Genomic DNA, 23,251 nt, shown 5'->3' on the forward strand with positions numbered 1-23,251 from the left:
GGAACTCCAACTGCGGACCAGAAACGGATTGAATATTTGAAAAAATAAATAACTGAATACATCTTCATAACTTCGACCACCTTACCCTGTTTGTTGATAACACTTGAAATAAAACTTAAAAATTCGGTCGATTATGAAATAAGAAGTACATGAGCAGGATTCGAACACGGTATGTGCAGCACACTACCCATGTACCTTCACCGCTGCGCTACGCTCACTTACTCGGAATATATGTAATGTTACCGATATACAAATCGCGTAATGAACTTCAAAATCGATACCCAGATAGCCAGGTACTCAAGATAAGTGCCTCGATAACATATTTGAAGCGCATGAAAATCCATGATTTACATTATGGAGAGTCCCCTGGTCACTTCCGGCGTTTGTCAATCGTAGTGGAATAGCGCTTGGTAGCGTGCCATTCTCTAGCCATCCCGAGACCAAACGACTTCTATGCATGGCAGATGTGGCTAATTCACTGGACAGCGCAACAGACCAATAGTCTCTGTGTGGAGGTAGGTTAGAACAACACACTCAACATTCCGTCTTGTTCTACTTAGGTTAATGGTAATGGAGTGGAGATCTCACTGCCAGAGCACAGTCATTGGACATAACGCACTGAAGTATACGGCTTCATGTATTAATTTAATGCTATTCGAACTATGACTTTTGATAGCATTTCGACAAGTCGATAGTTCAACCAAGAAAACGTGTATAAACATCGATGATACTTCTACACCGGTATATCGATATACCGAAGTAGCAATGCGATATCACTTCCCGATATATTTATTTCACACTATATATTTTGGATTAACAGGATTCCGGACCTGAAGAAGTAGCACACAAGTTGCGCTAAAAACCAATTTTTAACCGAATTAATTTGCTTTTTCTTCACATTAACTTTCTTAAAATACAGTTGCTGAAAACAATGAACAAAAATCTAAGTAACAAGATTTGTCTTCGCTGTAGGCGGAGACGTGTGAAGGGAAGTGCTGACATAATCTGCGGTTGGCGCTACCAATATAAACTACAACGATTAGCTTCACCATTCAATTTCGGCAGTACAGCTGCTAGGTCGCTGGCTTTTGCAGAAATGAAGAAACAGGGTAGTCGACGTGAAGTGTTCTGGACTAATCCGATATGTGACGAAACCGAACGACGGACCCATCGGGTAATCTTCATTGTGCCACTTACATGTAGTTACCATTGCTAGTAAACTGGATATCACCAAGCATGAACATGCAATGTGTTCAAATGGTTCAAATGTCTGTGAGCACTATGGGACCGAACTTCTAAGGCCATCAATCCCATAGAACTTAGAACTACTTAAACCTAACTAACCTAAGGACATCACACGCATCCATGCCCGAGGCAGGATTCGAACTTGCGATCGCATGAAATGTGTTCAATTGAATCCTTGCTCTAATGGGTATAAGCAAACTACTAGCCTGTTGATGTACCGATATCTAATAATAGATCAATACTTAATATACAGCTATAAAACCGGAAGTACATTTACAATTAGCAGCCGTTATTTTTACACGCTAGTACGTCGATATTTTTTGTGTCGATTCATAGATAGATCGACACCTTTTTCGATAAATCGATGGCTGGTAATGTTATTTTCTTAAAGATCTATATGTGAGATTACAGACTTTTTAAAAATATCTACAGTCCTAATTCGAACCAGAAGTAAACAAACAACCGGTGCAGGGCTCATATTACAAGGAAAATGCAATATGGACACATCACGCGGATTCGGAATTTTTTGTGGTCTTGCAATTTTTATGGCCGGCACTGTATTTGCATGGAAACAATTGAAACAAATATTATTGCATGGTTGAATTCAAACTCACCTCAAATTACTGGATCAGTGCGCCAGCTCTCCTCAGCAACCAATATTCCACCAGACCACAGAAGAATCCTTAAAGTAGTTGTGATTGGTTACGTAGTAGTGTTATACACATTGTGCATGCATCTGACAAATACAGTTAACTAATGCACTCAACAGCCTCTCTCTAGTCCACAGCAAAAATGGTTCCGATAGCTCTCAGTGACCAGAATTAATTTCATCCTTATGTTGTCTGGTACGAGACAAACAGGTTATAATGCTTACTTCAGATTAAGGTTTCCTAAGAGAGAACAGTTACTGTAGTATGAGTTGGACATGGGAATCGAATGTTCAGTTAACGTACGGGAATGGAGTGTAGCACTTAACATTTATTGTCGCATTCCTACGTATGGAAAGACGGAAGAGACACAGCTTCCGAAACATTCCTAAAAGATGTCTTCATTCACGACACAGTATCAAATGTCTTGGTAAAGTTCATTCACTCTCGCAGTATACATTTACTAAATTTCATGAGATCCAGTTGGCGGCTGCTATTTCATTTCGAAAATGATATGCAAGAACCATCACTGTGTATAATCGGTTTTGCTTCTTCCATAACCAGACTTATTGCTGTTCATCCACTTCTTCGTGTCTAGGATGACGCGTACGCGTTCACCTATGATTTAGTGTGTAAAAGGGGAGCTTTCGTTTTCAAAATAAAGAATTAAGTTTTATGAAGGAACGTGTGTTTTCATATTAAAAACGAAGAGTTAACACACATGAAGGAACGTAATATGTCACGCGTTTTGCATTTTCTGTACTTTACGCATATCCTCCATGCTGCCACAGGGCCCACACTAGCACCTACTGCCGGAAATTACTAGTCTCTGTGACGTGATTGGCGTGCTTCACCTGCACAGTGGCAGCTGTACCTAAATGTGGTGTGATGTGGCCTATGGAACTAACTTCCGTCTAAACTGTCGTGTAACACGACGTTGCTGTTAGCGAATGCTAATGTAATAGTTATGCAACTTGCGCTATTACTAACCATAGTTTATTCAATCGAATATCATATCTCAAAAATGTTTAGTAAAAATATTTCAGCTCACTTCTCTTTAATGATCTGAAAGAAATTTATTCCAGCAGAGGTAAAAGGTCAGTAGTGCAATATGTTTGGGAGCAACGCCATTGCTGCATCATTCGATACGCCGGTCCAACTCATAGTGTCGTAACTGTTCTCTCTTAGGTAACCTTAATCTGTAGTATGTATTATAACCTGTTTTTCTAGTACCAGACATAATAAGCATGAAATTAATTATGGTCACTGAGAGGTATAGGCACTATTTTTGCTGTGATTCGAGAGAGGAGTCCTCTATCTGAAGACTGTTGAGTGTATTTGTTAATTCTATTTGTCAAATGCACGCACATTGTGTATAAGTGTACTACGTATTCAATCACACTTATACTAAAGAAACTTGAGCGATCTGGTGGACTATTGGTTGCCGATGAGAAATCGCACATTAATATAACTATTTGAAGTAAGTTTGAATTCACTAAAATTGTCCCAGGACGCCAATCATACAATTATATTTGTTTGAATTGTGTCCATGGAAATACAGTGCGAGCTATTAAACTTCCAAAATCACGAAAAAAATTCCTAATTCGCGTGCTATGTCCTGAAAGCATTTTCGCTGTATTATGAGTCCTGCACAGGCCGTTTGATTACTTCTGGTTCGAATTAGGAATGTTGATATTTTTAAAAATATCTGGCATCCCATTTACCGCTTTTTAAAAAAAATTATCACTATCAGCCTTCGATTAATCAAACAAAGAGTAGGTCTGCCTATGTATCGGCGGACAAAATATCGACGTACAATCAAGTCTTTTAACTTACGACAACCACAAGTGTTATTTTAAAAATGTGCGAAGTGGGAAAGATAGTAATGTATTACAACATTATCATTTTGTGGTAGTTCGACGCTATCGCTGTTCCCGATTAACATTCGGTCACCGTTGAGCCTACCAACAATGCATTATTGCCCAAAGCGCCGAAAGCCGTTGCGTAGCACCATTCGTTTTACGCATTCTGTCGTTGAACGCGCATCTTGCTTTCGTGAGTGGCCAGTGGTTCGTGAATAAGTGAGCTTATCGTAAGGAAAAGATTTCTAGCTTCTTGTGCCAACCAAGTAGAAGCGCTAAAAGAAAGCAGGGACATTTCATAAAAACAGGTATGTGATTAGTGACTCCGTCTGCCCTCGATAACTTTTAGACACTGTTACGCATTCACTGAATCCCACAGCAACCCAATCAATTGTGCTCGCCGGCTTGTAATTCGAACTGCATGTATTATGTAATCTGCAGAGCACAGCGGTTATTGATTTCGATCCGAATTCAGTCAACGTTTTGTTACCATATTGTCCTTCTGTGGTTGTCTAATTTACTATATCCTGTCTGTGATTTTACAGCTATTCTTTTAGTTTTTGGTTTGCCGGTTATGTAATTAGAATTAATATTGGTAAAAAAGAATGTTTGACAGCAAAGTTCGCGTGCTGTAAATGTTTTTTTCCCAATAACTGATTTCGACAGAGTCTTGCTGTAATCTTGGGACAACTAGACTCTGTCAAAACCTATCATTGATGGAAGAAAACAAAAATAACACCAGGTCAGCACACGATGTTGGCTGCCAAATATTCTCCTTTAGGAAACAGCAGACAGATCCCTGCAACATGTGCAAACAACTCCCTTTATTGAGAAATTTTTAGCCATCGATATATGTGCATTGTGTTTTCGCAGACTTCATTTAAAGACTGTTTCTATCTCTTCAGTGAAGTTTTTGCTTTACTGACAGTCTTAGAAACTAGGGGACGGAGACAACTTCCTCTTGAGGAAATATCGTTCCAGCTGCTCCTAAGGGTCTTTGTGCGCGACCAGACGCTTAACTCAAGTACCCCAGCGACTGCCTGCCACATCACGGAGAACATACACTGGCATATACTGAGATGTGCGCTGTTAGTACTCGGTTTGATAAGAGAGATCTATGTGAAGATCGTAAATCTACGTTTAATTCCGTGGTCCTTAAAGTTCATTTTAGCTGGGTGAGTTAAAATTTTGTGACTTGAATCTGAAGAGTATGAGCAACGATCACAACCACGCAGAGCAATAAACAACTACATGAAATTTCATGAAAGTACCAATATCGAGGATATATGTGTCCTAAATGCACATTATATGACACATTAGTGGGGGGCCGCATCAAACCAGTCGAAAGGATTATGACGAAAGCAAAGAAATGAGACCATACATTTAAAGCATGGTTAAACGTCGCTAATGAAGATTACACGGTTGTTACTGGCTCGCTGAAAGGAAATTCAGTATGGTGTAATGTTCCCGGGAACTACAGACGCAGAGAACACCTGAGGACGCATAGAATTAAGTTATCTAGATATATTCATGGAGAATTTCACTCCACATAATTCATACGATTCCAGGAAGCACCAGCAATTGTTGTCGGAGGTGCTTGACCATCACCATGTTGAGCGACTACAACTTAGTCGTAGTCGTTAGGTGATAAGTCATTCAGCCTTACTTGAAGTGACTGGAGGTGAGTGCCATCTCTCCTCAGCAAGCGGTATTCCGCCGCAGCACCAGAGAATCCTTTAAAATGGTGGTAATTGATTACGCCAAGGAGCATTTTAAAATTTCTTGTACATTGTTCCATGAGAGTAAGTCGAATTTTAATGCATTTTTTATTCTGATTACAAATCTGATTTTTTTCGGGATCATTTCAGATTTTCGTACAAATCATATATGCAGTTTTTGCTGAAATAACATCCTTTTTGAACAAGGAAATTTTTAATTGCATTAAAATTAAATTACTTGTTTTGTAATCTTGTGCTGAATCACTAAACAATGTATCTGATTAGACAGTGGTCTAATCAGATGCGATGTTTAGTGATTCCACAAAAGATTAAATGGTCTATGTTCACAAATGCTAATGACTATATAAAAACACAACGCATGTTCAACAATTTAGTTTCCATTCGCCAATTCGACTGCATTAAATTCTTTCTGGCATGGGGTGAAACTTTTCGCCGTTGAATGTATCCCTCCACCAGTGATGCCTCTCTTTACCGTAAACCTGCAGTCAGCCATAATGACTGCATTTAACCTTTCGCGGAATCTCTTTCCCGTCTCTTTGGTGTCCTAGCGGAACCTTTATCGTTGTTTTTCAATGACGTCGCCAAGATTCACAGAGAAAAGAACAGTACGTAAGTGTCGAAAATGTAGTTTCATGCTCATGTTACATCCTAATTTCATAAAACTCTGCAACATTGTTGTAACAATGGTTTTCTAATTTTGATGTATGCCGTCACCCAAAATGTTGGCCAGTACCTCACTAAACGAAACCAAAGCCATGTTTCCACTGGATTCATCGTACTTTCAAAATAATTGTCTTTCATTAAATTTCTGGCCTGATGCGCCAAAAAGAATCCTTATTTAAATATCTCATAAGATATACTTTTGGATATCTTGTTACAAAGTGCAGGAAGCAGCCCCCCTCTTTTGGAAGTCGGATCTGCAGAGGAGGTAACACTATCTGAAATGGTAGAATAACTTTTTTGTGACAGTTAGTTGCCTTCCTATACTTGACTTTCACTGAGTTGTCCCAATCGTAACTAAGACACTTCTCTTGAGCATCCAGATTGTTGACCACGTAACGCACCAACTACTTTCGGATCCCTTCATAGTATTTTTCGTAGTTCACAATTCTTTCGAGTTAGGAGCGCAACAACAACTGTTATTTCAAAGTGTCGCAATGTGGGAAAGATTGTAATGTACGGTGCCTTTAAAAATTCGTTACAACTTTATGCTATCTGCACTACTGTTTATCATTTGATCACTGGCGGGCCTGTCAATCCTGCAATGTGGCCCGAAGCGCCGAAAGCCGTTCAATAGATTAGATTTATTGAGGTATTTTTAAAGTTTTGATATAGCTGCGTTGTGTGTTACTCATACTTCTTTCTTCGCAGTTTTTTCCTTGAAAAGACGTCTAGAATTCTTGAGCGTTGATTAGGTTGCCATAAAGTGAGCTTACCGTAAAAAAGGTGTTTAAGCTTCTCGTGATCGTCTAACTATAAGCGTCAAAAGAAAGACGGGACACTTCGTCGAAAAATAGGTATGTGACTAGAGACTCCGTCTTCACTCGATCACTATTAGTCACATTTTGCCGTTCACAGAAACTCATCAAGACCCTCTCTATTGTATGCGCCAGTTAGCATTTCGAGCTAGATGATTATGTAATCTGTAAAGCTCTACGATTATTGATTTCGTTTCAGATTCAGGCAAAATTTTTCTGTAGGCGTACTGGTGACATTACATGAAAATTACCTATCTGTGTCATTTTGAGTATGCGATGCACGTTGGGTGTAGGCGTTAGTGATCAGCGCCCGTTTTCTTTGATGACACTATCTGCGTTTCTGGTATTTTCTTTCAACAGCTTTGGTGAAAGACGTTTAACTTAGTGTAGCCTTATCGGCAATTTTTTAGCCATTTCGGGTATGCAGGCTATATAATTAAAGTTATATTTATTGAGCTATTTTTAAGTTTTAATAATCTGCATTGTGAGTTACCCATACTCCGTTTAGTTAATGCCTCCTTTATCTAGAGCGATGATTTGGCAATACTCACCTAGCTCTCTGTGACTTAAATGTTTTCATGAGCAATATCATTCCAAATGACCAGTACAAGAAATTCAAACTTCCCGGTTGTTAAAGATTTCGCTGCCGGAATTTATAGATATAGCGGAATGAGCAATTTATTAACGAGCAGTTAAGAACTGTATATAGTTTTGTGAATGTACATCACCGAGGAGTGATGTACCCAAATTAACTTTGTATTACATATTATGGGAAAGACAGCACATGGATGTCGAAGAGTAGCGAAATGGTTATGACTTTAAGGAAGAGAACACAGTGCAGTCTGTTGCTTCCACGAACTACAGAGACTATAGTGGAGGTGGAATGGAATCAAGGGAGCTGGATATATTCACTCTCATTTGTATATGGGACCGGGAAGCATGAGCAGTAGTTGGCGGAAGATGTTGACGAACAACATGTTGACGAACCTTATCTAAGTCGATATCATTAGTCGATTAAGCAGGCGAATGTGCAGCCGAAAGAAGTGGTGGTATTCGTCGTTCTGCGGAGAGAACTTGCACGTTTCTCGAGGCATGTGGCCTTCACGTTGTTGTCAGTACGTAGGCGTGCAGATTTCCAGCAGCGCTAACACAATAAATTTGGGTATACTTTAATTATCATCCCTACATATGAACGGTTGGGGCGGAACTGAAGTCCTACAAATGGGATATTTATTTGGAGACGGGACGAATCAGTAATTATCGTTCGCCAGCGAAATATTTCGGTTGTGCAAGCACAGTTTGTTGTAGACCACTGGTGAAAGTGAGGAAAGATAAGGAGTAGACGTTCTCGCTTCAGTAATTTTTATTTTGCCAACAGTAACCTACCGAACATTGTGAAGCTAGGAGGTGTAATGGAAGAACTGCTGTGCAGTTTAGTAATGATACAGAATCTATATCCGATTCCCGTTACTGGAGATAATACAAGACTTCTAGGTATTATTTAGAAATTTCTGGGTGGTTCTCGTAACATATTGCGTGATTTGTAAGGTCGAATTTCGCTTCAGGCACATTAGTAATCGGTGAAGAGGTAAAGCACATCAAGTGGCAAAGGAATTCAAGACGAACCAAGCAGCGTAAACTGGACTTCGTCTAAGTGGTTAACGCTCTACAAGGACATTGCTACAGTACCTGTGGGAGCTGTTGCTGTGGTGATCCGTGGGCCACGAGGATGATACCCAATATCCAGCGACACCATCAAGACTGCTGTTTGTCCTGTACAACACTTCGGAAGGCACAAGGAACACAATGTTCACGGCATTCTGTATTGGGAAAGTAACACTACAGAACGCCGTCATGATAGTCGACTGAGATTCTGATGACGATTACGTCTACATCACTACAATAGAAACATCACTACAATAGAAATGAAGCGCTTGGCAGGAGAACGTCTCATTATTTCGTGTGTGGGGATTCCTTCGTGTTCTATTCGTGTATGGAGAGTGGGAAGAATAACTGCTTAAATTCCCCTGTGGGCACTGGAATTAGTATAATATTGTCTGCTGCACGGTCCCTGTGTGAACAATATGTAGCCGGCTGAACAACGTCCTTACATTGTCCAGAGTTTTTACAGGTTTTCACATGTCCTTGGTAACTCGGTAAGTACATTTTCGCGGTGTAACTCGCCCCTACCTTTCTTGACTACTAAATCTTTTATTGTACTAAAATAAAAATTGCAAGGATGTATTAATGTGGCATAGATGAACCATTACCAGCACATCCTTCGATTCTATATATTAAGCAAGGGAAAGGTAATAACGTAATATTACGATAAGAAGTCCAATTGTGTTTGTGAACAATTTGTATCTACCTGGCAACGGCCTTGCCGCAGTGGATACACCGGTTCCCGTGAGATCACCGAAGTTAAGCGCTGTCGAGCGTGGTCGGCACTTGGATGGGTGACCATCCAGGTCGCCTTGCGCTGTTGACATTTTTCGGGGTGCACTCAGCCTCGTGATGCCAATTGAGGAGCTACTCGTCCGAATAGTAGCGGCTTGGGTGAAGAATACCATCATAACGACTGGGAGAGCGGTGTGCTGACCTCACGCCCCTCCTATCCACATCCTCCTCTGAGGATGACTCGGCAGTCGGATGGTCCCTATGGGCTACTTGTGGCCTGTGGACGGAGTGGTTTTGTATCTACCTGATCATAAACCGTTTATTTATTCGAAAGAAAAGGTTCTTCTTGCAAGACAATTAATTACATTATGTTACATATCACTTCAATTGGTTTTAGTTGCAAATTGGAGAAATTACACAGTCGACTGTCATCAATGGCTACAGCGCATATTTTTTCACCCGAAATAAAATTTCACGTGGATTAGAAGAAAATCTACAAGCGATATTTATGTTAATGTAGTAAATAAGAGAATTTGCTATAACATTCCATCGCCAATTAATCTAAATCGACTGATGTGTGTCTTCGGGCCCTTCCTGAGTGAAATATGAGTCTCTTACATAGCAATTGGGACTAGTAGATTTCCAGACGATCCACCTTCTGTAGACTATAAGAAGGCGGTGCGTGTCACAATAGTCTGATGCCATGTTGTGCATCACTAAGAAATCTTTTATTTGTCAACCAATTTCTGTAAGATGCGTGGTCGCTGTTTTGACGTCGAGAGGTTGATGATGTGTTGTTTTGCGACAACCTGTCGTATGACTGTTTGTCAGGCTAGTAATATTGTCCTTGAAATGCCTTTTCTGCGACCTGTTCATTTTGTATTCATCTCCTACCTCGTATAAATTCCACAGTCCAAAAAAGATATATCCCCCAGTCACTTTTTGCTAGGTTTGTGTTTTGTTTCAAACAGTCTAATAATGCGGGCTTAGTTTTCACTTAAGGCAATATATCTCAGGTGCGTATTGATCTGTCTACAGTGTCACTCTAATTCTGATATGATTAAATTTGTGCTCTAATTCCGAATCGTAATGTAAACTGCGGATAAGTTGCCGTAATCCTCTATACCAGAGGATTTTTGTGGTTTGCCAGCAGTGATAACAAGATACGCGGAATGTTCTGAAATGTATAGTGCCACAGTTTGCTACGCGTATTTTGTTTGCGATTTGTTGTTTGTTACTTGTATATGCTGTCTTAACTGGCTCGCTGCTTTAGCTGTGACATATGAATAAATCACTTGTTCGGATATTTTAGCCTCCAAGTGTCCAATAACTGAAAGTCAGATATCATACTTTGTAGCTAACCGCTGATATTGGTGATAGGCGTTTGATGCGTATGACTGACAAGGGGACCCCGCATACTGGTCCGTCCGAATATGCTGGACTTGAACAGAAATGAAAGTTACAAAGTGGGAGCCACAGATGGTCAAGCGTTCACAAATATCGTTTTTCGGAGGGGGTCGCTAGCAGCATGAACCATTTATATTAGTGCAGCTAGCAAGCAACGCTTGCTGCAGCGGAAAAAGTGCAAACGGTAATGCGAGGCTCCTGGTGTCGAGAACCTCTGCAATATCTATTTCTTGTTTTCAGTTTTTACGTTACTTACACTACATACAAACCGAAATAATGTTCAATATAGGGTTAGTCACTAGCTATTGCCACCTAGAATAACTCCGAAAGTATGGTAGTAGCTGAAAAGATTGTGGGACAATTGTTGCATGGGACAACAGGGGCCATAATATGACGTTGGTTTTTTGTTGCTAGTTGGTGTCGCGTAAGAGATATGAAGGTCAACTTCCTTTTTTAAAATCGGATCCTATAGTTTGGTACTTATTTTCTGATAACGGCTATGGTCATCCCTCCCAACACCTTCTGTAAAAGGACGTTCATGCCACCTTTGTGACCATCGTTGACCTTTAAAGACCTTATTGTTTCACACCATTGGATTCGTCTCTATAGGCGCTATCTGAAAATAAGTACCAATATATAGAGCATCCCAGTAAAAAACAAAAAAAAAGAACAAAGTTGAGCTTCATATCACTTACGCGAACCCGCCTAGAAACAACAAACCAACGTCATATTATGGCCCCTTTGCCCATGCAACTTTTGTCCCACAAACCTTTCAGCTCCTATAATATTTTCAGAGTTATTATTGGTGGCATTAGTTAGTGGCTCACCCTGTATTTCGTAATCATTAATATTTCAATGAAAGATATGAAAAGAAAATGCAAGGGAAAATTTGGTATTGCAAAGCTTTCTTAGGACGGGACTGAAAGGCATACAATTGAAACACATTTATTGTTTAACAGTGATCATTTGCACGTTTTGAGATGATATCGTAAAAAAGGAAAAGCAGTACTGTCTCGTCGTCTTGTTATGTATGACGCAGTATCACAATCAAGTGGTAATTTCGCAGTCTCCACGAATACTACGCTTAACGGGTAATTTCGACAATGGATTCTATTTTGAAGCACTCTTCTCGGGAAGAAATACCTGTTTTAGCGTTCAGTCTGTAAATAAGGAACCTTTCTCTCTCTCGATGGGTCGATCTGATCTGCACTGCCGAGCACTGTTCGAAGTGCAAAATGAAACTAACAGAATTCGGATCATTTACGCTTTAATTACAATCCCTTCTTAGAACGTTATTTGCAGAGTGCTCGTGAGTAAAGTATGTACAATCCTTTCTTGAAAATGTGTATTCAGATCCATATTTTACTTTGCCTTTTCTCAAGCCTCTAATAAAAGTATTAATAAACACAACACTCCGAGCATTATTTCTGGTTATTGGATATGTAAATAACGTAAAAACTGAAATTAAACAATTAAAACTTTTTTTCGCAGTTGAGCACCATTTTCGGTGCGTCAGTCACTACCCAGCAACTACAGTAATAATAACTGCTCACGTTTTGGCGGACCCGCGAGTGAAATTTCTATTTTTAGGGTTCTGTATCTCAGTCTGTCAGAAAGGAACCCTTACGTTATCACTCGTTGACCATCTGTCTGTCTGTTTAACCGACAGTTGAGACTCACTTTCACGGGTTTGTTTGTCAGATACCAAGTTGTCGGTCTCTAGGAGGTGTAAAAAGTTAAGCTTCTAACACAATGCAATAAAAAGCTCCTGCCGTTTTTTGATAGTCGGAAACTCAATTACCAAAATCTGTTTTACAAGAAGGAATGTTTGACAGCATAAGTAAAGGAAAAAAGCAGAAAATAGTTACTACGAAATCATTTCACATACAATAATTTCTTACGATTAGAAACTTACATTGCATTCGTAATGTGTCAAAAACCCCAGGAATGACTATAGGGATCATGATCTGGTTTTCAGTAAAAGGTAGAGTGATTCACTAGAATGCTTGTGTATATAATTTACAAATATTTTGTGCTAATTGGCTGAGCTACGACGAAGTGAAATCCTCTGACGCTGTGATAACTATAGCTCACCATCTTGCGATGACAAAACGTACGGCCAGCCGACTTCTGCGCCACGTCATCCTACTCTAGTTGCAAAGATTGACTGGAAGCCTAAGCTTACGATTTGTGTTGCATCTTTAACTTTTCAAGCCATGGTAATACTCGTTAGTGATGCACCATTGCTCTGCCATTGTGTTGTGACCAGACTAACTAATTTTGTCTGACCATAAATGTGGGTTCTTTGACTGCCCTGGGAAGAAGCTCATCAAACTAGAACACTTAAAGTATTAGTTAACTGCATTATACAAATGAATGAAGTATTTATTTGGCTTCAACACATTTCTTTGCCACAGGACTGCTTGGTAATTTAAAACTGTCCATGACAATGAAAGCATCACTTCATACACAGAGTAACAAACGGTTCTCTTACACCCCCACTACTTCGACATTTACAACAGTAAAAGTGCGTCTGAAACTTGAACTGGTCCTACACTGTGATGTTGAAGTATAGCGTGCTCGACACTGTATTCACCTCAGCGTGAGGGGGCTACTGCACTGACACGGGCGGGTGTCTTCTGGAGTATGTCCCACTGGTTGTCGCAGAAGGCAGCGAGTCCTCGCTAATGCCTGTGGTATCGATTCTCATTGGCTGCTTTGGAGTGGCTCCACGATCTCACCACGATACCACACATTCTTTGGGATGACCTCCAGTAACCCATTCTTGTATTCCTGTTTGTATTTTTGTTTGTATTCTTCGAACTGCAGCTGTGAGACATTGCTACTACGGTGCTATCACACGGTAGTTGGGGACAGTTCTAAATGTGTTTCCTCTGTGCAGAGATGTTGCGGTTTTTCCGATGCCTGCTGCTGTGTTGCGGGGTCCGCAAGGAGTCGGAGCCAGAGGGGGAGGCCGTCAGCGCTGACTCACCGCCCGGCAGCACCAAGGTGAGTTACGCCGCCGCACGTGGCTCCTGGCAGCTAGAGCACAGTAGCGAGGCTTCCCAGCAGCAGCTTGAATGCTTTGGCATGGCCTGCTCGTGTTGCGTCATATGGACGATTTACTGTAAATGGTCTCTTTACCTTCTCAATCTTGCATTGCGAGACTCAGTTGCAGCCAGGGGAGCTGTAACTGCTACTTCCTTGTCACTACCTTTACAGTTAATTCTTCTATACCAGTACTATTGGCTTCAGTCAGTGAAGTATTACTAGAGATTCGTGTCCTATAACTTATGTTTTTACGGGGCGCCACAGATAGAATACATTAATTTCAAAGTACCGGATAGAATGCATTAATTTCGAAGTACCATGACTGGTCACAGACAAAAATATTTTCACAACTCCAATATGTAAGTTCGCTTATTTCAGAACAGCAATTATTGTTTAAAGATAAAATCAGAAACATGGCGTCCTTCTACATACACTCACATGTAAAGTCTTTCTTTAAAGCTATGCATATGTTTGTGAAATCGTGTGAAACAGCAGCATTTTCTTAACGTACTGCAACCTTCAGATCGGTAAGTGAACAAGGTCTAGCGTCAATAATCCTTCCTATTCAAAAGACACCCTAAGAAGAAGAAACAAAGCGACATACATGGCGAGCGAGTACCCAGTAAACATCGCCAAAACATGAGATCAAGTATTGAGGAAACATTTCTCGAACAACAATCATCGATGCATTAGCCACGTGGGACGTAGCTCCATCTTGCTGGAATGACACTTCTCCCAAGTAATTCCTCATGTTTGGGCGCGAATAATTGTGTAGAATTTTCAGATAACGTTCATAATTTACTGTTACACAAGAGTTGCCATCTTAAGATAAAGGGAGCCCAACGACTTTCACTTGGGAAACTTTATACGACACACTCACTTTTTTGCTGTACAGTGGTTTATGACGCAATTCTTTAGAGTCGTCTTCTTCCCACTTCGACAGTTCCGCTTATTTACAAAACCGTTCAAGTGAAAGTGAGATGCTTCGTTCACAATCACCAAAACATCATCTCTAGCAGGAACACAAAGCATTCTCTCAAAAAAACAGGCTCCGTTTGTGAAAATCACGTTCGTGAAGCTCCTGTACGATCATAGTCTTATAAAGATAGGATTGTAGCTCACAGTTAAGGATATGCTGTAGCGAGTGACGGGTCATGCCAACTCGAAGCACGCCGTCCAGTGAAGCAACGAGGTCTTCGAATATACGGTCTTACTCTGTCGACATATGTGGGATCACGACCAGTGAACGTTCCCTTCGCAACTGATCCAGTTGTGCGAAAAATTTAGCGCAATGAAGTATTTTGTTGAGTTGAGTTATTGAAGCATTGCGCTCAACACTGAACTTAATATGAAAAAGCCGTGGAACGGTTTTAACAGATTCATCATTTTCGATACAATGTTCAGTACTGAATATACGATGCTGAAGGGTGCTTTCTGCCATTGTGAATGAAATTTGTGCTCTACCCGAAAGAATAATAACGCTCGGGGGCGACTGACCACTCCCCTCCACTCCTAATACACAACTCACACCATCCGTTCATTTTGTGTCACCGTGTATTCAGTTGTTGGTTACTATCCGTCAACGGAAACAAAATAAAGGTATACACTGATGAGCCAAAGAAACTGGTATAGTCCTGTGTATTCAAATACAGTGATATGTTAATTGGCGGAATACGACTCCGCCGTCGGCAACGCCTATATAAGACAAGTGTCTGGCGCACTTGTTTGATCGGTTACCGCTGCTACAGTAGCAGGTTAGCAAGATTTTAAAAAAGTTTGAACGTGGTGTTACAGTCGGCGCATGAGCGATGGCACACAGAATCTATAAGGTAGCTATGAAGTGGGGATTTTCCCGTAAGACATCGGTGCGCCCGGAAAAATATCGTGCAAGAATGGGAGCAACGACGACTGAAGAGAGTCGTTCAACGCGAAACAAGTCCAAATTTCCCAAAATTGCTGCAGCTTTCGATGCTGTGTCATCAGCAAGTGTCACCGTGCGTACCGTTCAACGAAATATCATCGATATGGGCTTTCATAGGTGGAGTCCTACTCGTGTACCCTCGACGACGGCACGACACAAAGCTTTACTCCTCGCCTGGGCCCGCCAACACCGACATTGGACTGCTGATGACTCGTAACATATTGCCTGGTCGGAGTAGTCTCGTTTCAAATTGTAACAAGCCGATGGATGTGTACGGGTATGGAGACAACCTCATGAACCCATGGAATCTGCATGTCAGCAGGGGACTGTTCAAGCTGCTGGAGTCTCTGTAGTGATGTGGAACGTGTGCAGCTGGAATTATATGGGACACCTGGTACATCTAGATACGATTCTGACAGGTGGCACGTACGTAAGCCTCCTCTTTGATTACTTGCATCCATTCATGCCCGTTCTGACGGACTTGGGCAATTCCATCAGGACAATGCGACACCCCACACGTCCGCAATTGCAACAGAGTGGCTCCAGGAGCACTCTAACACGCTTCTGAGTTTAAACACTTCCGCTAGCCACCAAACCCCCTAGGCATGAACATTATTTAGCATATCTGGGATGTGTTGCAACGTCCTGTTTGTCAATGCCCTCCACCACTACTTTACATATTGGTCGAGTCCATGCAACTTCGTGTTGCGGCAATTCTGCTTGTTCGTGGGGGGGGGGGGGGGGGAGGGAGATGGGGGGGATGCGGCGTGGTTTGTAAGGATTTCAAGCTGACAGCACCCAGGTCATAATGAAACTCGTAGGAGCTTGCAGACAAGAAATATGAATACACTGTCTCTGTTAATAAGAGAGAAAGCGCAATTACTAGAAGCGGCCAAGGCACTGCTCTTTGAAGCCGTTGAGTCAAAGTGAGTTTTGGTGTGACGGTAGATATACAGTCATAAATTGGAGGCTGTGTCAAGATGCAGCTTTCGTTTCGATTGCTTTACAGACCAGCTCATTCATCATCACCCATTTACAACAAAATTTGTAACGGAAGTAAACTATATGACAGAATATAATCAGAGGAACGCAGTTCTGAAAAATAAACTATCAAATCGTTGTTAAAGGTAAAGATATTACAACAAATGTAGGAGAGAGCAGGGTTACCTAGTGTTAATCAAGTTGAAATCAGTCACTCAGAAACTAAATATTTGCTTCAAATGTAGATATGCCGTGGAGCATATACGAAGATTTTTAAGGACTCTGTCACAATGTATAACGCCTTCCAAATACGACAATAGGACCCGTGTTGCAGGATGGCTTTCCCTATCGTAAATGGACGAAATCATTTCTACCACCATGTGACGCTCTTCCATGAGGACGCACTGTACTCGTGCCCGGAGAAGGATTGCTCCAGTCGTCGTCCGGATATCCACATTTAGGTTGCCTTCATTTCTCGAAATCGATTAAAAGTGAATGCTGGCATATTTCCTTAGAAAAGGCACGGCAGATATTCTTTCCTATCGTCTCCGTTCCGAGACTTCGAACCGTTGAAGGTTGAAGCTTTGAAGGGATGTTAAACCATCGTCTTCCTTCTTTCCTTTCGTTTTACGGGACGTAGGGTGGTGTCGCTCAATACGATAGCTACTGCAGACTGAAGCAAACGTTCCCCAGGGAAGGAGAGAAGGATTAGGGCCGAATGTACGTTCATTAGGATAGCTATCCGCTAAACGAAGGGGTGCATTGCCCGAGCTGTTGACAAAATGACTCACAGCTGTCTACCCTTCACAACCAGCCACCGGCACCACAGCTCGTTATGGAGGCGAAGGGCAGATATTGATGGCATGAGCTTGTTTCTCTCTAGGTTTGAGGGAGTCGCTACATACGTGGAGCATCTAGCAGCTTCTATGTCCCAACTGGATCATTTGTCTTGTACCACCGAGCAGGACAAGCTCGGTGAAGGAAGATCGTAGAGATATGTATAAAGCACCTACTTGCACTATCCTATACAAGGCTGCTACATTAGAGAGGTGGTACAGTGTTTCTACTGTATCAGTAATCTACAAAAACCTCTGAAGCATATGGCACGATCTGCTTCTCATTCACTCATAGGTTACGGTTTCTTCCCATTACATTATCGTATAGAACATAGGAAGGATGCTTCCTTAAATGGGCTAGAATTAGCTGCTTCTACCTTCGTGGCACATACTACAGGGATATGTCTATGGTTCTTCTTTTAATAATGGGTGTTGGAACATAGTAAGTAGGCTCTCACGGTATGGTTGGCGTCGTACTCCCGACGTGTGTCAGTCTAGATTACATCCTATTTCCATGACACTCTGTGGTAAGCAGCACACACCTGTGACCATTTAGGTGTCCTCTTTGGCAGTAGTATGTTAGGATGAGTCGCAAGAGTTCTTTGTAAGCGGTCTCTTTGGAAGACTGACTGCGTTTTCACAGTATTCTTCGAATGAGGCAAAGTCTGCTTCTCCGTTACCTACGACTAAGCATATCTTCCCGTTTCAATTGTCTACAGATTGATACACAGAAGATGTTGTTTGAGTGCATACATTACGATTGTGACGCATTGCTGTTTTACTGTTTAGACCCTGCGTTCCTTCTAAATTTTCCCGGAGGATGTAATATCCCATCGCCTTTCGGGCGTATGTCCGGGCTACTATTATTTCCTCTTCCGATATTTGGGCCGATTATCTTACAACGATAGTGATGATAAGTCGCTGGCAGAATTTAAACCACACAATACTGTGCAGTATATGCACGTGCGTCAGACACAACGGGCGTTTACACCACAGCAATCTATCAAGTTGTTTATACACTGCCTGGACCTAACCTGGAATATGGCCGCAGGGCAATAGACGCAAGTATTTGATTGAGACGTAATACTGTCTAGGCGGCAGGTCTGAATGATGACGGATTACGTCCTTTGCTTTCTGTAGTGCCCACTTTTATACTTCTGAACACTTCCAATTACATACCAGTATTTACATTACTTTCAAAAGTAACTGACTTGCAACTGAGTGTTAGGCAGCTAATTTTGCACAATATCCTTTTGCACACAAATGCATCATCTTCAGTAAATCTGGCGTTACTGTAAATGAATTTTGCCATGTAATTCGTAGGCTGTGTGGAAAGGGGGAGCCCTAAGCATTTTCTGGTGGCACCCCTAATGTTACCTCTACATCAGTCAATGACTCTCCATCCAAGATAACATGCTGTATCCTCCTCACAAAGAAATCGTCAGTACAGTTTCCAATCGCGCTTGATACCCTTGTGATCATGCTATACACATCAAAAAAAGTTTTACATTGCCCCGGTTCACAAAACTCCTGAAGGTAGACGTTGACTGTGCATACTATATCACAGACACAGTCCCTTTGGCTGTTCAGAGATGTCACTAAACCCGCCCAAAGACGTAAACAACCATACATGAGTAGCGCCTATAGACTGATAGCGTCCGAGAGCCGATCAGTTCCATTCATTCCACAAGGAAGGATGTACACAGCTCGTGTTATCTGTAGTTCAACCATGCCTACACGTTCAATACCGCGGGTCGATCACGTTGGCATTGTTACTTTGTAACAGGAAGGGCTCTCAACAAAGCAAGTGCCAGGTGTCTCAGAGTGAACCAAAGCGATGTTGTTCGGACATGGAGGAGATACAGAGAGACATTAACTGTCGATGACATGCCTCGCTCAGGCTACTATTGCAGTGGATGACCGCTACCAAAGGATTATGGCTCGGAGGAACCCTAACAGCCACGCCAACATGTTGAATAATGCTTTTCGTCCAGCCACAGGACGACGTGTTACAACTCAAACTGTGTGCAGTAGGTTGCATGATGCGCAACTTCACTCCCAACGTCGCATATGCCTTCAACTAGACAATCGTTGGAGATGTGTTTGGAGGCAACCCGATGAGGCTGAACGCCTTAGACGCACTGTCCAGCGAGTGCAGCTAGGTGGAGGTTCCGTGCTGTTTTCGGGTGGCATTATGTGGGGCCAATGTACGCCAGTGGTGGTCACGGAAGGCGCCGTAACGGCTGTGCGACACGTGAATGCCATCCTCCGACCGATAGTGCTACCATATCGGCAGCATATTGGCAAGGCATTTGTCTTCATAGGCGACAAATGGCGTCCCCATCGTGCAAATCTTGTGAATGACGTCCATCAGGATAATGACATCGCTCGACTAGAGTGCCCAGCATGTTGTCCAGACATGAACCCTATAGTACAAGCCTGGGATAGATTGAAAAGGGCTGTTTATGGACGAGGTGACACACCAACTACTTTGAGGAATCTTCGCCGAATCGCCGTTGAGGAGTGGGACTATCTGGACCAGCAGTGCCGTGATGAACTTGTGGACAGTATGCCACGACGAATACAGGCATGCATCAATGTGAGAGCACATGCCACTGAGTATTACATGTACCTATGTGTACAGCAAAGTGGACCACCACCTCTGAAGCTCTCGCTGTATGGTGGTACAACATGCCGTTTGTGGTTTTCATGAGGAATAAAAAGGGTGGAATTGCTGTTTATGTTGATCTGTGTTCTATTGTTCTGTACTGGTACCGGAATTCTCGAAACCGATTTGATGCAAGACTTTTTTTGATGTGTGTATCTAAAACAGGCGTTTGTGTTGTGATAATAGAAAAGCCATTCGGAAGTCAAGAATTACCCCAGATCCTTAATTGCCTTCATCTTTATCTTTCATTTGGTCATAAGAGGAAATAACAAAATGGGTGTCACATTACGGATATTAATGAAATCCATGTTAACTGGTCTCATTACGATTGAGCTCAGAATACAGCAGCGTGGACGATATCCGTAGAAGTGGGATCTCTTATATTGCAGTTTGTAGAATAGATACGCCCCGATAATTGAAAAATGCTCAGGAAATGTATCTTCAGTGTTTACCATTGATAGGTATTGTAGTAAAGATTGCCTAGTATATCTGTTTCACCTGACTGTGATGTCACCTCTAGGTTACACCCCACATACCAATATCAAGGAACTTTCTCTTAATTTCGTAAAATAGTCTTTCGCGGAAACATAACATATTTTCCAGTACCAACACATTACATTTACATTAAATGTAAACAATGACGCATCATTAGATGATTAGATAAAGTGAAGACTGTTTATCATTTTCCCGACAGGTGAAGAAAGGAGATGAGGTGATCTTGGTCACATACATCGACAACGGTCGTCAGCCTTTCAAATCTGCTATTCGTCCAGGAGAGGTGAGTTTCACAGACATAGCAACTTAGGTTCAAAGCAGCAGCGCGCATATTGTAGGGTAAATTAAGCCTTTGACATTTGTTTGAGAATAGCAATCCTCAGTTACAGTGACACTGTGGTAGCGTCATTTAGCAACAACTGAGAGTTCGCTCCCCTCTCTTCCTGGTAAAAGATGCATTAGAGACAACGATATTTGTCTGACTATCAACGTTGTCATGAATAATCAGCTGTAGGCAGGCCACCCTTACAATATGTATTCTAATCTATTTTACGTTCAGTACACATAGTATTCCGAGCACTTTTTCTGAATATCAAACGCATGTCCATGGGCACATGAAGACTATATAACTACTGCCAACGAAGATTATGTGAGCCTCTCCTTATTTACCAATTGTTAGTTCAGTAATTGCCCTACAATTCCACGCTTCCTAAAATATCACCCTGTCTCGTTAAATTACAAATTTAAAGTAATTCTGTAGCACTGTACTTGTTACATGCAGTAAATTACATTCTCCAAACGTTATACAGTTTATGTTTAAGATTGCGAATAATCGCAGGTGTAAACTCAGATGTACTGGACAAGCGTCGATGGTCCCTTATCAGTACAACTTAGCAATCTATGGATTGGTCAGAGTTATAGGTGAAAAACTGACGGTGTATTTTATGCAATGCTTTGTAGACAAGATACGACCAGCTAAGGAAAAATTCCACTAATCACGTCTTCTGTAATTTGTCTCGAAAGAAAGTGCTGCAACTACTGGAAACAGTAGGCTTTCACTCAATTCTGATTACACGGCAACAGATATTCTAGTTCATGCCACCTACACGATGTGAAATGACATTTGTTTTATTTCGATGTATCCTGTTTACAGCTATGATGATATTTATTACAACTATATAAAGGTGATTTTGGTGTAGATATCGACGCATTATTTAACTTGCACACTGGAAGTAAACTCAAAACTTCTTGTTGTTTTGCCGACAGGTGGTGAAGGAAGCTGGGATGACGAAAGCCACTGATATGGAGGATTCTGAGAAGGATCATAAGTCTATCACGGCTACAGATAGTTCCGCAGAGGTGAGTTTCACAGTCACAGTATCATTGGTTCAAGGCAGCTTCCCGCAAACTGCAGTGTAAATTGACCATTAATTGCTTCATCTTTGCTTCAAGCTCTTCTTAGCTGTTACCCAATAACAAGAATGATAGATGTTATGATCGATAGTGTTAGCTTCATTCAGTATCCAATGTGGATTAGCCCCTCCTTTTCGTGTTACGTTTCTGAGGAACGTAGATGGGTCGACTACGGTAGAGTGTTGCACAGATTAGCCAATAACTCGTACAGCAAGGGCTCAAGGCTGACTGATCGTGTTTCGTACTTTAGACAAGCTATATACAGCCAACTGAAATGTTATAGTGACAAAGTCGCCTGTGCTGTTCTAAGAAAGAAATTTGGGATCTTTTTCCAAGCATTGGTATATTTCTCAAATACACTCATCCAAAAAAGTTCTGCATCACACCGTTTTACAGAACTCCTGAAGATAGACGTTGACTCTGGATACTGAATCACAGACACAGTCCCTTTGACTGTACAGAGATGTCGTTAAACTCGACCAAAGACGTAAACAACCGTGCATGAGCAGCGCCTATTAGACGGAGGGGGTCGACAGCAGATCAGTTCCAGTCATTCCACCAGGAAGGAGGTACACGGCTCGTGTTGTCTGTAGTTCAACCATGCCTAGACGGTCAATACTGCGGTTCGATCGCGTCCGCGTTGTTACATTGCGCCAGGAAGGGCTCTACACAAGGAAAGTATCCACGAGTTAGGAGTGAACCAAAGCGATGTTATTCGTACATGGAGAAGATACACGGAGACGAAATGTCGATGACATACCTCGCTCAAGAAGCCCAAGGGCTACTACTGCAGTGTATGACCGCTACCTACGGCTTATGGCTCAGAGAAACCCTGACAGCAACGCCACCAAGTTGAATAATGCTTATCGTGCAGCCATAGGACGTCGTGTTCCGACACAAACTGTGCGCAATAGGCTCCAAGATGCTCAATTTTACTCACGACGTCCATGGCGAGTTTTATCTTAACGATCAGGACACCGTACGGAGCGGGACTGATTTGCCCAGCAACATCTCGAATGGACCGCTCATGATTGCCATCAGTTTCTCGTCACCGATGGGTGTCACATATGCCTTCAACGAGGCAATCGTCGGAGACGTGTTTGGAGGCAAC

The 23,251-nt window shown here is 41.8% G+C and overlaps 1 pseudogene; it reads left to right on the forward strand.

Annotated features, from left to right (window-relative positions):
* Window positions 1–9,341: 9,341 nt before the first annotated feature.
* Window positions 9,342–9,459, forward strand: LOC124803990 (annotated as a pseudogene).
* Window positions 9,460–23,251: the final 13,792 nt, after the last annotated feature.

Source organism: Schistocerca piceifrons, chromosome 6, assembly GCF_021461385.2.
Source record: "Schistocerca piceifrons isolate TAMUIC-IGC-003096 chromosome 6, iqSchPice1.1, whole genome shotgun sequence".
NCBI classification, from domain to species: domain Eukaryota; kingdom Metazoa; phylum Arthropoda; class Insecta; order Orthoptera; family Acrididae; genus Schistocerca; species Schistocerca piceifrons.